The 15,707-nt window shown below is 43.6% G+C and overlaps 1 long non-coding RNA gene across 1 annotated transcript; it reads left to right on the plus strand.

Moving 5' to 3' along the window:
* The first annotated feature begins 243 nt into the window (after positions 1-243).
* LOC115646874 lies at positions 244-14,778 on the plus strand. Its single transcript, XR_003999163.1, has 4 exons — positions 244-255; positions 10,121-10,125; positions 11,356-11,361; positions 14,701-14,778. It is a non-coding gene; the product is annotated as an uncharacterized LOC115646874 (long non-coding RNA).
* Positions 14,779-15,707: the final 929 nt, after the last annotated feature.

Below are 15,707 nucleotides of genomic sequence, written 5' to 3' on the forward strand. Positions count from 1 at the left end.
AATTCCTTAGTGCTATCAGACACTGTGACCATATTTTAAAATGTGAAAAATGAATGATCTTTGTATGTGCTGAAAACTTAACAGCAGCGTCCAAAAATGTTCCCTAGCAGTTCAAGAGTGGGACAGGATTGAAAGGCAGGCAGTAGAGTCAGTGAGCCATGTCATGTGACTGGGGGTAGACAATAAATATCTCTTACCAGCACTGCTCTGTGTCTCTCCTTTATTCCACAGCAGCAGCAGGTGTTGCCAACGGCTGTGACTTTATCAGTCTCTTGTGATATCTGATTTTTTTTTCTCCTAATAGCCCCAGCTCCTGGAGTCATTTGATTATGTGGGAACCTCAACTTTGATTCAACAAAGTAAGGGTATGTCTACACTGCAAAGCAAATCCACAGAACTGAGTCTTGGCACCTGGGTCAATTGACAGCTGTGGGGCTGAAAATAGCAATGTAGTCATTTCTGCTTGGGTGGGACCCAAGCTCCAAGACCCTGCTCCCAACCCGCTTTCAGAGCTCAGGCTCCAGCCAGGGAATGTCGATGTGGCTATTGCTAGCTCTGCAGCCCAAGCTCCACAAGCCCGAGGCACTTGACCTGGGCTCTGAGCAGTTAGTGGAGTGGATTTTGCTTTGAACTGTAGACATACACTGCCGCGAGCTATGGTAGTCAAATATAGCTTGAAACCGTGAACCTTAAAGGACCAAAAACCAAAAGGCAAAGGAGAAAGAACCTGATTTATTATTTTTAAGCCAATCTCGTGATTTTGAGGGTCTAACTAACAAATACCTCTTCAAATGTGAACTTTACAAGGTAGCTCAGTATCGTGTGAGGCAAGCCAGGCTCAAGTTGATGGTCTTTCTATAGTAAAATACAGTTTCAGTAAGAAGATACCTCATTGAAACATCAAGGGGCTGTAAAGAAAGTTAGTTAGGATTTAATTTGTTGGGGGCTTTTAAAAACAATTTAAAAAAACAATTATTGTAGGAATTTGAAGGTTCAATCAGATGATACACAGAGAATTAACAGGAAATGTCTCCTCTTTCCAAGTTTATTGTTGAAAGTGGCCAGATGTCATTTGTTTGTGACTAGAGAGTGGTAAGTTAGATCACGGAGCATGATATTTAAAAGCACCCAGTAAAAACAAAAGTACTTGGTGAATAAAGAAAATCTTTGCAAAGTAATTTGCATTTAAACAAATTCTCATCTGCCACGTGTTTACTTCTGGGAATGCTCATGCAGTTGAGTGTTACACTAGCACAACTGTTCATGGAAAGCAAATTGTGAGGAATTTTAATGCTAGCTTTCCATTAGCATTACCTCCATAAAGCCAATACATTATTCTCAGCCAATCAGGCAGTAATAACAAAACTATGTGCCTATGTGTCACACCTATGCAACAAACTTTGAATTGTGGCTTTCTAAGCATGGCATCAACAAGCATTGCTGATTAATTTAATAAAAAGACTACATTTGAATTAATTATGATCTATTTACTGATATTCTATGAGCAAAAAAATGAACCAAATAAATGCTTTTGTTCTTCTCTGCTTCTGCCTCAGATTGGATTCAAACCACTGGCTTGGAGGTGAAAATCTTTATACTCAATTATCAGTGTTTGAATTAAAATTAGACTGAGTCTGCATGACTTGATTTTACTGTGTGAGGAAAAGAACTCTGGCATCTAAACTCATTAACATTAATATTAATGACTATGATTATTTATTAAATGCCAACAGTGTATCTGCCAGTGTTCAAGACACAAATGAAGATACAAAGGTGCCCAAAGCTGATAACCGTGTAAAAGACTCCTGTGGCACCTTATAGACTAACAGACGTATTGGAGCATGAGCTTTCATGGGTGAATACCCACTTGGTCAGATGCATTGTGGGTATTCACCCACGAAAGCTCATGCTCCAAATACATCTGTTAGTCTATAAGGTGCCAGAGGACTCTTTGCTGCTTTTACAGATCCAGACTAACACGGCTACCCCTCTGATACATGTAAAAGATGCAGATCAGATGGGATGCTGGGAGGGTAGGGACAATGTTGTAGGTGGCTGCTGTTAATAAAAATGGGGAGTAGTGATGATAGTCTATTCCCATGGGTTAGCAGTGAAGTCTTATTGAAGAAGTGGATTTTTTAGGAAGGATTTAAGAAGAGAGGATGGAAACTCAACACACTGGGTTAAAGAGGTCGCTTCAGACATGAAGATAAGCACATCAGTGCATGTGGCTTTAAAAGCCACCTTAAGTGACTCTGCGGAAGAGATGCTGAAAATTACAGAATTAGGTCAAGGGTTCAATTTCTATATCTTCCGCTTTTCTTAGATTCCACAAAGGTTTTCAGGAACAGAGCCATATTTATGCAATTCCTTCATTTCTTCATTTTGGGGAAATGATGAATTACTTAAAGCAATTTATCATATTATATGTGCAAAATCACTCAAAACCTGCCTGTGTCACATTCCAAAGCAATTAGTTTGTTACCAGTGAAGAGAGAGACCACAGGAAAGGTATGTTTTTATCGTGAGCTGCCAGTTATCTGACTCACAGAAGCACAGGCATATCTGATCTGTGAGGCAATCAGAAATATTTTAACCAGCTCGAGTGGGTACATTGAGACACACAATGGATGGAACCAGTAACTGTATCTTTATAATTTGCACAAGCAGAAGCTGGGGTGACCTGCAGGTTGCTTTGTCATTCTGAAACTTGATTTGAATAAACATTCAAGATTTGGACCCTTATATGAATGCTCCAAACTCTCTGATGTCCTCTTTAAGGAATTCCTGGTAGGTCCCTAATCCCTCTTCTAATGGCATTGAGCCACGGACCAGCTTCTTTAGCTGCACTTTGAGGCTACCTACTCCCTCCTTGGACGGTGTCTCTTTGTAGAGGGTTAGCTATGATCATCATCTCCCCTTTCCAGACAGTTAGAATTGTACTCAAATTATACGGAAGGAGAGATTCCATTAACAGTTAGAATCTGTGCATGCTGGCCCCTCCTCTCACCTGCACAGCGGATGTATATGTCCCCCATTCTCTGCACCAGGAAGAGTCCAGAGACCATCTCTTGCTTTTAAAAAAGTATTAATGTACTCTACAGTAGTGCTTCCAAGCACTGTGACTGTGTCCATGCAGTATCTGGGATGCTCAGGACCTGCTCCAGCTACCACTGAAGTCAATGGTAAGGTTCACATTGACTTTCATGAGAACTGGACCAGGCCCACACACTGGCCCTGTGTTGTCTTTATCAGGGCTTCTCAAAGCTTCTGCCATTCTTTGATGGTGAGAATTGTGCCACGCTGACATGCTCTGGGTCAGTCACACCAGTGCAAGAGGGTCATGCCTGGCTTTACCAGCACCTGTAAGGGTTAAGCGGAATTAATTACACTTTCCCCCACTTTACATCACCTCTAAAACCTATCCTGGCCTTTTACTCTGGACAGCTAGAAGCTTGGTGTGTACATTGATCAGTGTGGGGGCTTTGGTCCCTGAGGACCTTGCACTCCAGTCACCTCTTCTGCCAGCCCTTACTGACACTGGCTTGCCTTCTGGTGGCTGCAGGGCAGGATGAGTAGCAGTTGGCTATGCCCATCTGTCTGTATCCATCTGTTGTCTTTTGGGGGCAGCAAGTGTCTCTTTGTTCTGTGTTTGTACAGCACCTAGCACAATGGGGTCCTGGCCCATGACTGGGGCTCCAAAGTACTATGATAATAAAATACTAATATGCCAGCTCTACACCTGCTGGGGACCTCCCATGCCAAGAGTAGTTCTTGCTATGGGTTTGGGGTCAGTTTCCACTCCTTTGTGCCACCTAAACAGCACAAAGATAGCAGACCAAGGCCCAGAATTGGCCCCTAGAATTATATGCCAGGAGACATTCCATGCCCAGTGAGAGGACATGTGCGCTGGACCCTTTCCTCGCCCACATACTTACTGACATATCCAAAGTATTTATATGGCCCCCGTTACATTACAGCTGAGCTCATATTTAACACAGAGGTGCTGCCTTTAGCCAGCATAGGTCCAACCACGCACTAATCCTTTCTGATACTAATTGCCTGGTTGGGGCCTTTAATCTCTGCAAGCCTCACCTCCATAATATCAACAAAGATGGCCATTAGTTAGAGGCTAGATTGTAGAACTCGAAGGGCCTTACTTTGGATGCCCTCTGGGCTAAGCATGGGATGACCAGCTCAACTATATTGCTGCTGGTTTGCATCTTGTTCACCAGAGTTTAATAGTAAAGTGTCCTGCAAAGCATTCAGAAGCAGTGATCATGGCGAGGAAGGATTTGTCCCATAGTGATAGAATTGTTCCACTGAAATAGTGGAAGAGGTTTTGCTGCAAGGGATTCCAAACAACGATTCACCTTTGGTCAGATAACAAGCTGGAAAAACTTCAGCTCTGAAGGTGAATGTTTTCAGAGCGTTATTAAGTGTGCGGGTTATAACAGAAACTGTGTTGCATCCTTAAGTATGGCAGTCAGGTGGGATTTTCAGAAGAACTTCATGCGGTTAGACCCTTTTCTCCTATGCTTAACTTCTTCATGTGCTATAGAAAATCCACCCGCCAGTCCTAGCATCACTATATTGCAGTGTACCTGTGTATCAGAAACACTATCTGACATGAATTCTACTCATGCATCTTGCTTGTCTGAGGAGATGGGAACACACTGCCACCCAGCCTGGATAAACGAGGCACTGCCTAACACTGTCAAACAACACACTGCATTTTCTTCAGCAGGCTTGCGCCTCTGCGATTACATCTTTAACACATCAATAACTTAGCCTCTGGTTAGTGAGGCTCGCTGGAGCATGACTAATCAGCAGATGAAAGTGTCTTTGTGGGGATTAGCTTTAATGAAAAGAAAAAGGATAGCTATTTTTGTAGTTTGAAATCTTTCATAAATCAAAGCAAATACTGACAAAGCAGGTTCATATGGTAAGAATGAAGCTATTGTGGATAAAATTAAGAGACCAGCTACTTTTATATAAATCACAGGGCAGGACAGCATTTGTAGGAGAATCCATGGGAACGAGACCATTTAACGTCTTCAGGTGTAAATAAGTTATATTTGGCTGAAGTTAAAGCATTCCTAACAAAAAACAGATGCATTGGGGGGAAGTGGAATTTATTAGGTTTTTTTTTTTTTTTAGCTTTAAGAACATCCAGCCATTTCTCCTGGGCGGTGTGGCCACTTTGTGTTACATTGTGGGCGCAATCTGGTTTAAAGTCATCTTATCCAGCCACAGGGATATTTCTCCAGTGCAGAATGATCCTTCTGGGGGTAGAGTCTCCTCGCCACCAGCACCCACTACCAGCAAAGGGGGTGTGGCCAAAGGAACCATATAATGGACCAGTGCCAGGTTGTGCTTTCAGACCCTTGGTGGTTTTTTTCCCCCAGCTGGCATAAACTGGAGCAGTCCACAGGGTGCTCTAACTTGGAGTGGGGGCAGGTCTGGCACTGTGTGTAGAAGCCCTACCATTGGGGGGAAACCAGAAAAGGTATGTGTCCCTTTGCCATTACTAAGGCACTGACTTCTTGTCTTTTGTTGTTCATTTGTCTAATCCTTGTGGATGTGAATAAGACGTCAGCTCAAAGAGGTTTCCTGCCTTCGCCTACTCTCCTCATAGGGCTTTCTCTCACATGGCCCTAGGTGCTTGGAACCCTCTGTCAGATCCAGATCCTTGTGTCTTCAACCTCTCTGTCTTCAAATCCTCCCTTAAAATGCACCTTTTCCAAAAAGCTGCTGAATGTCAGCTTTCCCCCTCCCCCACTGCAGGTAGTATTAACAAATGGATGATTGCAAATCTTAAATACTCGCTTGGCACATTTAAATATGTGAGCTTTGAAAATTCTACATACATATCATTGAACTAACAACATATGGGCTCAGCTTCACCATTCACTCCCACCACATCTCATGGCTTCCCTCCCCTGTCTTTATTTTTTTTTGTATATTGTTATTTCAGATCAGATTCTACCACCCTTACATTGTGTAGGGTCTTATTCTCCAAGTAGCCCCATTAAAGCCAATAGGACTACTTGCTGAGTAAAATCTCATTCAATGAGAGTAAGGATATCAGAGCCTTCTCTTCATTTGTAAGGCCTTCAGAACCAGGTCTTGTTTTCAAACCTGTCTCGGAGGCACATAGCATATAGCTGATGCTATGCAAATACTAAATAATAGCTACAGTCTCTAATGTCATTAACATATGGGGACATGGAAGTCTTCATTACCATTGCCAATTTCTGCCTTCCCATACTCTCACACAATTACCATTTGAAGCCAATGGGAATTCTTCATACGTGTGTTTGAAAGCAACATTTGGCCTGTATCATATTTCTTTGAGAAATTGAAGTCTATGATGCTATGATTACTCTCTGCAATCGTGACAAAAAGGGGGATTTGGGCGGGCGGGGGAGGTGTTTCTGATCCTTACCACCATAGGCGACAATGGCTTAGCACCCACTGGCAGCCAAGCTCCCTGCCTCTCCACCAGTGCCTCCTGCCTGCTGGTGGCCCTGCTGATCAACTCCTCCCCCTCCCTCTCAGCGCCTCCCACCTTCCATGGATCAGCTGTTCCACAACATGCAGGAGGCGCTGGGAGGGAAGGGGAGGAGCAGGGATGGGGGGGTGCTCAGAGGAGGGGGCGGAACTGGGCAGGAAGAGTCAGGAAAGGGGCGAAAAAGGCAGGGTGGAGTGGGGGTTTGGGGGGAGGGGTAAAGTGGGAGCAGACTGGGGGGCAGAAGAGGTGGGGTTGGGGTGGAGTGAGGGCAGAGGCAGTTGAGCACCCCCTGGGTAAAGCTGGAAGCCACTGTGCCCATCGGGCTGGTTCAACGTGCTGTGCTGAACTTGACAGGAGCAAGGCCCTGACTGCTAATGGAGCAGCTTGGCAATTTTTGCAGATGACAATATAAGCATCTGTTGGATTTGGGGCACCCATATCCTTCTCCCTCAAACCTACTGAACCAATTTTAATCCAATCGAATCTATCTAGACTTTTACAACTTGCACCTCCATAGCAGTAACTAAGTGCCATGCTGCTTATTGCCACGATGGCTGTGCTGTGACGCTACCAGTGTGCATTGGCTAACACACCACCGTGCACCTCGGTAGGACCTCATCTACACAGCCACATATTGCATACTTCTGTTTGCACTATGACTTTATCTTCTGCCCCTTAATTCTTCTCCTTCTCTCCCTCAGTCACCTTGGGGAGATTTTCAAAGGCCTAAATGGAGGCTAGATACCTAACTCCTATTAACTGTCAAAGGGAGCCAGGAGCCAAACTGCCATTTGTGCCTCCTTGGCTATAACCCCATGAAAATCTCCCCCCTTGACTAGCACCAGGAGAGAGAGAGAGAGAGAGAGAGAGAGTGCTTTTTTATTGGCATTTTTGGTTTTAGTTTACGTACTTTACAACTCAAGAATGCATGATATCATTCATGAGATCAGACACTGGTTCCGAAAACCTGCTTTCTAAGAAGGGAGACATATAGTAATTATCCAGGAGGAAAATGGCCTGGCTGGCTGGTATAACTGACATTCAGGGGAATCCTGTATCAACAGAAACTCAAGCTCATGTGTCAAATGCATGGGGTCAATATAGACAGGATTACAATGTCAACAGATATGCATCCAGTAAGGGAAACAAGTTCAAAACAGACCGATAATTTTGTTAATTTTTAAATTGTCATATGTAAATGATTTATTGGAGAGGAAGCTTTGGCTATTTACATGACCAGTTCTTTTCATGTGGAATTCAAATCATGTTCTTAATAAAACACACAGGAATTTAGGTTAAAAAATGTGAAACTTGTAAAAGAAAGCAACAAAAGCAAAAATGGTCTCTAGAGGATTTACTAATTTAATTTTCTATGCTCTTTGTGGTGTTTATGTAACTCAGCAATTTAACCTCTTTGTGTGTGTATGTTTTATACCGAGTATGTGATATGATATGAAAATTGCTGAAAAGATTTTTTTTGCAGTGTTAGGAGAGAAGAAAATGACAAAATTGTATACGGATTAGAAAAAGGGAATTCTGATGAGTCTTGGATGGGTTATAGGTTCCTTGGTAAATGTTGATTCCACTCTTCAGGTGTAACAGGGTGTGATGCTCTGTACCTTGGGGGAACACCCAGGACCCCTATGTTCATCCTTGTAAAATGATTGTGTGGTATCCAATGCAAAGTTTGTCATGTCGGGTGTTTCGGAAGGCTCATGATGCACTGAGCATTGTTACAACAATGTTACAGTAATGTTAGAGGTTATAATTTTATGCATATAGTTAGGAGGCTGAAAATGTATCCTCATCACTTAAAATAAGACCAGGCAAAAACTCTCCAAGGGCAGAGAGGCAGTTAACACCTCATCAATGCACATATGGGACAAACCCAGCCCAGCCTCACAGGAACAAAGGACACTGGCCTAGGCAGCAACAGAAGAATCTGTTAGAGTCTTGAGTGAGTCACCCTCCTTTCTTTGGGCAGTTTGGGGCTGCAATCAGGTAGAGCTCACTTGACTCTGAAGGCAGGAGACAAAGCCAAGAGGGACGAAAGAACATGATAAAAGAGAGAGATGTTTGCCATGCTCTCTCTCTTCCACCTACAACTACAGACACCACACCAAGCGACTGAAGTGCTGATCAAAGGGGAGAGTCTAGCTGTAGAGCAACCAGCCAGTCTGTGGTGAGAAGCATCTAAGTTTGTAAGGGCACTGAAAGTCTTAAGATGAGCTTAGAATTCATTTTGCTTTTATTTCATTTGACTGAATCTGACATGTTTTGACTTATAATCACTTAAAATCCATCTTTCATAGTTAATACATTTGTTTGTTTATTCTACCTGAAACATTGCATTTGGTTTAAAGCCTGTCGGAGACTCCCCTTGGGATAACAAACCTGGTATATATCAATTTCTTTGTTAAATTACTCATATAAACTTGCAGCATCCAGCAGGCATAACTGGACACTGCAAGACGGAGATTCCTAGGGTTGCATCTGGGAACAGAGATATTGGCTAGTGTCAGTCAGTTGCACAATCCAAGGAGCAGCTTACATGCTAGAGGCTGTGCGTGAACAGCCCAGGAGTGGGGGTTCTTCCAGCAGAGCAGATAAGGCTGGATCTCAGAGTCAAGGATTGGAATGACCTAGCAGATCACCAGTCCGGATAACACCAGAGGAGAACATTATATAGGGATTTATCAGCTACTTATTATAGCACAAATTCTTTTCTCACAAGGTGTAAATCCAGAATAATGCCATTGACTTCAGTGGAGTTACTCCAAATGTATGCCAGAGTCATGGAGAGCAGAGTATAGCACAACAGAAAGCAGGAGGGGTAACATCCCATTTGATTTCCATGTTACTTGCTTTCTTAACTAAAACCCTGGATTTTAACTCTTGGAGCACTGAGGCCAAGTAAGTTGTTGTGGGAAGCTGAAGAGAAGAATATTCTTCCTTATTGTTTGATTCTTTTTGTCCCCCATCCCGGGGAGTACTCTGATTGCCCGTGACTGCTGATCCCTTCTTCTCCCCTAGAACTGACACAACATCCTTCCAGTTGCCTGGCCTCATGCAATGCTCTAGAAATATTCCAGCCCAGCTTCCCAGTTGCTGGCTCCCTTCCTGTGCCCTGACGTTCACTCTCAGCTCCTCTCCCTCTTCTTGGTACCTCCAACATCTGCTTCTCTGACTTTTGCATTCTTCCCCACACCTAAAATCCTCTCCCTGACCTAGTCAGCTGTGCCTTACCTTCACTGATTTGAGTCTCTCCTTAAGATGCAACTCCCATTTCCCAACCTTTCTGGTTGGAAAATGGTGGCAGGGGAGGCAGGACTCATGTCAAGAGAACTGCAGTAGATTTCTGGCTGCAGAGGTAAGGGACTCACTGCACATAGACATTCCCGTCTGCACTGTCACAAGGAGACATTGGTCTTTTAAGGGGGAACATGACCAGTGCATCTGTGCTTCATCAGCTGACCCAGCTTAGGCTTTAAAAGAGGGCACCTGGGGCTGGGGAAGGAGGAGGAGACCCAGTGAGCAAGAGGAGGAGGCTGCAGGGAGCAGGACTTTCAGAGTCACCTGGGAGGGGAGGCAGTGGGAACTTGTGAGGAACTGTTCTGAAATGGGGCTGCAAGGTGGGGGAAGTCATGTGCAGTGGTGTTCAGGGAGCAGGATGCAGAAGCAGCAGGCCTGCCAGGGTCCCCTAGAAGGGAAGCCAGTGAGTGCCTGAGAGATAAATGGGGAAATTCCCTTGGGGATTGTAGCCTAGAGTGAGGTGATGAAATGTTTTTGTTGGTTTTGCTTATGTTTGGACACTAAAACTGTCTCAAAGAGATTGTGGGTGTGCCAGTGGATCATTTGCAAGCTGGGGAGAAGTGCCGCCTTGTTATATATACCTCTGCCTGAAAATCCTCCCTGACCCCAGTGCTAGTAGCCCTTGCCTCATGTAAGCAAGGTCTGAATGAGCTCTCCCCTGATGGCTAGTGATGAGATGAGGGGGAAAGGGTTCAGGATTAGACTGTATTTAGATGAACGCACCTACTCTGTGTAGGTATCCAGAAGATAGATCTGTGTTGCCCAAGTGCTCAATTTTGGCTGGTGTTGTCCAAATCATTTTAGTACTGAATGCAGGGGTAATGAAATGTTGTTATCCTGCTTGTATGAGTCAAGGGCAGCAGAACTGTGCTTAGCCTGTCCTGATTGAGGGGCTCACCCTTAACTGAACTGAACTTGTTAAGCAGTGGTTTGGATGACAGAACCAGAGGGGGGAGATGGTGGTGTTTCTACCTGGTGGTGTGGGCTCTGTCTAAGAGTCATAGGCACTATCTGACCTGTCCCTCTCCACTGTTTAAAGGAGGAGCTCATTAGGCTCAATTGAGAGTCTTCTGTTTGGTTAAGTGACCACTAGAGCTGAAATCCTCAATAATAGGTCTAAGAGCTTGTGGTGTTTAGATGCTGCTTGTGATTATTAGAACTGGGAGCACTGGCTGTTGAGAGTCTGAAAGGACAGGAAACAGCGGGGAGGAGTTGAGGAGGTTGAGTGAGAGTTACAGAGGATGCGGCAGCAGCAGCAGCAGCAGCTTGGTAAAGAAGTTTCCACTGTAAAAATAAAGTCCTGTTGAAGTTTATTAGTACCTTGCCTGGTTGATACAACATTTTGGCAATGAGGATGGATCTTCTGCCTCTGAACCCACCTGCACTCTTTCTGCAAAGCCCAGGTGAGCCTCCAATTGCTTTTACTGTCTGGATCCATATGTTTGAGACTTATCTGCTTGCAATCAGTGCTACAGAGATTTCTGAAGTAAGAAAGCATGCTCTGCTAAGCCACTGCCTTGGAGCAGAAGGGCAGAGTATATTTTACACTTTTCCCCTTGCAGATGATAAATATGAGACTGCACTCACTGCATTAAAGAACTTTTTTGTGCCAAAAGTGAATGTAGTAGCTAATTGCTACAGATTTTGCCAGCGTGAGCAGAAAGAAGGGGAGACTATAATGCAGTATATTGTTTCCCTGCGGAGTCTGATTGTAACTTGTGACTTTGGGAATATGGCAGATGAGATGATTAGAGACCAGCTCATTGAGAAAACAACAATGCTTTGTGTAAGAGAACACTTGCTACTAGAACCACAACTTACACTAGAAAAAGCAATAACCATTGCTACTCAGATTGAGTCAGCTACAGCTGAAGCCAAAATAATGAGCAGAGATACAGGAGGCACAGTCCAGGCTGTGACTCCTTTGCAGAAAAGTTCACTATCGCTGCAGACAAACAATTGCAAGCGGAAAACTAATGAAAAGCCACTGAATCAGCAAATTCAAAATACTGTAAAAGCATGCTTTCGCTGTGGATCCCCACAACACCTTGCAAGCTACACAGGATGTCCAGCAAAAGTAGCTCAGTGCAATCATTGCAAAAAGATTGGGCATTTTGCTAAAGTATGGTGCAGTAGCCAGTTCAATCAACAGGTGCATGCAGTTCCAATACCAGATGTTACTGTGCTGAGTGTGGACAAAACCACTACTGCACATATTCCAGAACAGATAAAGTGCACTGTAAATGTTTCTGCCATACCCGCAGGCAAATCACACTCTATTCAGCTAATGTTGGACACTGGCTCAGCAGTACCTATACTACCTGATTTCATCTATTTGCATTACTTTAAAGATGTGCCTCTTACTGACCCCAAACTTCAGCTAGTGTGCTATTTGAAAAAACATATTCCAGTACATGGCTGCCTGCCAGCAATAGTTACTTTGGTGATTGCTGTATAACTGCAGAGTTCTACATTGTCCACAAAGGCACTCCTATCCTTGGCAGAGATTTATTGGCTGCTTTAAATCTTAGGGTAGTTAATTGACAAATTGATCTTCCTCAGCAAAGCACTCTTGCGGTACAAGCATCAGTTTCAGCTGAGACCCAACACCAGGTTGAGGAGAAACTCGGCTGTGCTTGTGGGTTTCTGCATAAAGTTAAAATGCGGAATAATGTGATCCTTGTACGACAGAAATTATAGCGCTTACCATTTTCAGTCAGGGAAGCTGTTTCAGAGAAACTTAGAAAACTTGTTCAAAAGGTCATTATTGAAGAGATTAGCTCCTTGGAATGGGTTTCACCTATAGTAGTGATGCAGAAGGGTGGACGCATTCACCTTTGTGTGGACTTAAGGGAGCCAAATAAAGCGATTGTGATTGACAGCCATCCTTTTTCCTCACATAGAAGAAGTATATGCAGAACTCTGTGGAGCAAAGATGTTTCCTACTCTTGATTTTCAGAGCGCATACCACTAGGTTATGTTGCATGAAGACAGCAGAGACCTCACAGCATTTATTACACATGAGAGACTATTTCATTTTAAACATGTTCCATACGGTCTCGCATCAGCCCCAAGTGCCTTCCAAAAAATGATGTCATTTCTTCTAAAAAATCAACATGGAGTTCAGTGCTATTTGGATGATATTATTGTGTTTGGAAATACTGCTGAGGAGCATGACAATAACCGGCAGTCTGTACTAAACTGCATCAGCAACGCAGGTCTCAAGCTCAATAGGTCTAAATGCAAATTTAAACAAACTGAACTCTCCTTTCTGGGGCATACAATTTCACAGGCTGGACTAAAACCTGATCCAGATTATATTCTGGCAATTTCAAATGCTCCTCCTCCAACAGATTTGCAAATCTTACGTTCCTTCTTGGTCTTACCTCCTGGTATGCAAAATTAATTCCCAGTTATGCTTCTGTCATTGAACCGTTACGAGAATTACTAGGGAGAAGTTTAACCTTAGTGTGGACACCAGATAAACAAGCTAGTTTTGAAACTGTGAAAAACCTGATTGTACATAGTCCAGTACTTGCACTATTCAGTCCCACATTGCCCACAATTGTAACTACTGATGCTTCTGATTATGGACTTGGAGCTGTCCTCACACAACTTCATGAGGACAACATAGAGAGGACTGTTGCATTTGCTTCAAGGACACTAAGTAATGCTGAGAGAAAATATTCTACAGTCAAAAAAGTACTTGCTTGTGTCTGGGCTACTGAAAAATGGAAAACTTACCTGTGGGGTGGTACGTTCAAGTTGCACACAGACCACAGCCCTTTGACGACGTTGCTCACCACAAAAGGACTGAACAGCAGGATATCGTATTGCTAGATGGTCTGCAAGAGTACTCTCTTTCAATTATGAACTGGAATATAAGCCTGGAAACAAAAACGTGGTAGCTGATTGCCTTTCTCGCCTGCCTTTGCCTTCATCAGATGGTCCACCGGAGGATGAGGATGTAGTAGTTGTGCTTATTACAAGCACTCTTACTGCAGTTACAAGAGAACAATTTCAAGCTGCTTGTTCAGTGTGTCCAATTCAACAAAAACTATGGGCATTTCTGACAAAGAGATGGTGCAGTAACCCTAAAAACCTTGACCCAGCTTTGCTGCCTTATTTTAGAGTTCAGGATGAACTTTCTTTGCTCGATGGCTGTGTGCTACGAGGTACACATTGGCTTCTTGTGCCAGAAGAATTACAGTCAAAACTCATACATCTGGCACATGATACTCATCAAGGAATTGTCAGAACCAAACAACGACTACAGGATCTGTATTGGTAGCCAGGGATGGACTCCCAAACTAAAGCACTCATAAAATCCTGTATCACTTGCAAAATGCATGATAAGACAGCAGTGACGTGCACCCCTCCATTACAGCCTGTTCCTCTTCCTGAATCTGCATGGGAAAAAGTGACAATTGACATTGTAGGCCCTTTGATACTGCTCCAATTGACTGTCGATATGCCATCACTTTGTAGGACCTTTGATACTGCTCCAACAGACTGTCGATATGCCATCACTTTAATAGACTATTTCAGTAAATGGCCTGAGGTAGCGTTTACATCACAAATCTCTTAGAATCATAGAATATCAGGGTTGGAAGGGACCTCAGAAGGTCATCTAGTCCAATTCCTTGCTCAAAGCTCTTCTGCTACAGTAATTAAGTTCCTCTTTTCAGTTTTTAGCAGGGAAGGTAACCCCAAAGAACTGGTTTCAGAAAATGGTAGTCAATTTACTTCCCTGGAGTTTGAAACTTTTCTAGCAGAGAGGAACATTTTACACAGAAGGGCACCCTTATATTACCCTCAAGCCAATGGGGAAATTGAACAGTTTAACAGAAGTTTGAAAGAGCGTTTGCAAACAGGTGATTGTGGATATCCTTCACTACCGATTTCTTGCAAGCATATCGGGCTACACGACATGCCACATCACAAAGATCACCAGCAGAGTTACTGCCTGGGAAACAGATGAATACTGAACTGAACGTTGCTGGATTGGTAAAGGTACAACCTGATGCCCCAACCGAGGATGATGTGAGAAAAACAGTTGAACAGACCCAAGCAAAGTATAAGGCTTTCATAGACAAGCGGCAGGGTGCTAAGGAACCAAAGTTTGAGTGTGGTTCCTTCGTTAGAATACAAAAACCTGCAATCTTACACAAAGGGGACCATAAATTCACAGCTCCTCTTAAAATCATAGAGAAGAAGGGACCTTACACCTATCGACTTTCTGATAGGCTGGTATGGAATAGTTCTTATCTTGCACCTGCCTAAGCACCAAGAGGAGATTATGCCAGCACTCAGTCTGCATTGGATGACTTCACTGTAGAACCAACACAACAAGACATTGCACTGGAAGCGGGGCTTGAGAAATGGCCTGTTAGACCCAAACGACTACCTGCCTGGACTAGAGATTGTTATGTAATATCTACAGTGTTTTCAGTGTAATATTTCTCCCACCAGTATAGTGTCTTGTTTCATATTTGTTTGTGTGGTTAGAACAACAATGTTTATTTTAATTGGGAAGGTTTTCTTAAGAGAGGAGGGAATGTGGCGTTTAGATGCTGCTTTTAATTATTAGAACTGAGAGCACTGGCTGTTGTGAGTCTGAAAGGACAGGCAACAGGAAGGAGCGAGGAGGAGTTAGAGGGTGCACCAGCAGCTTGGTAAAGAGGTTTCCACTGTAAAAATAAAGTCCTGTTGAAGTTTGTTAGTACCTTGCCTGGCTGATACAACAGAGCTCAGCCTTAGACCTGCTGTGGAACAACATTTCTGTGGAAGAGACTATCCAGCTTTCACTAGCAGTGAGGTTCCCCCTCTGGCTGCTGAACTCACTGAAAGCTGGGTGGAATCTCAAGAGGCCAACTTGAAG

The sequence above is a fragment of the Gopherus evgoodei genome, chromosome 2 (assembly GCF_007399415.2).
Source record: "Gopherus evgoodei ecotype Sinaloan lineage chromosome 2, rGopEvg1_v1.p, whole genome shotgun sequence".
Classification (NCBI taxonomy): domain Eukaryota; kingdom Metazoa; phylum Chordata; order Testudines; family Testudinidae; genus Gopherus; species Gopherus evgoodei.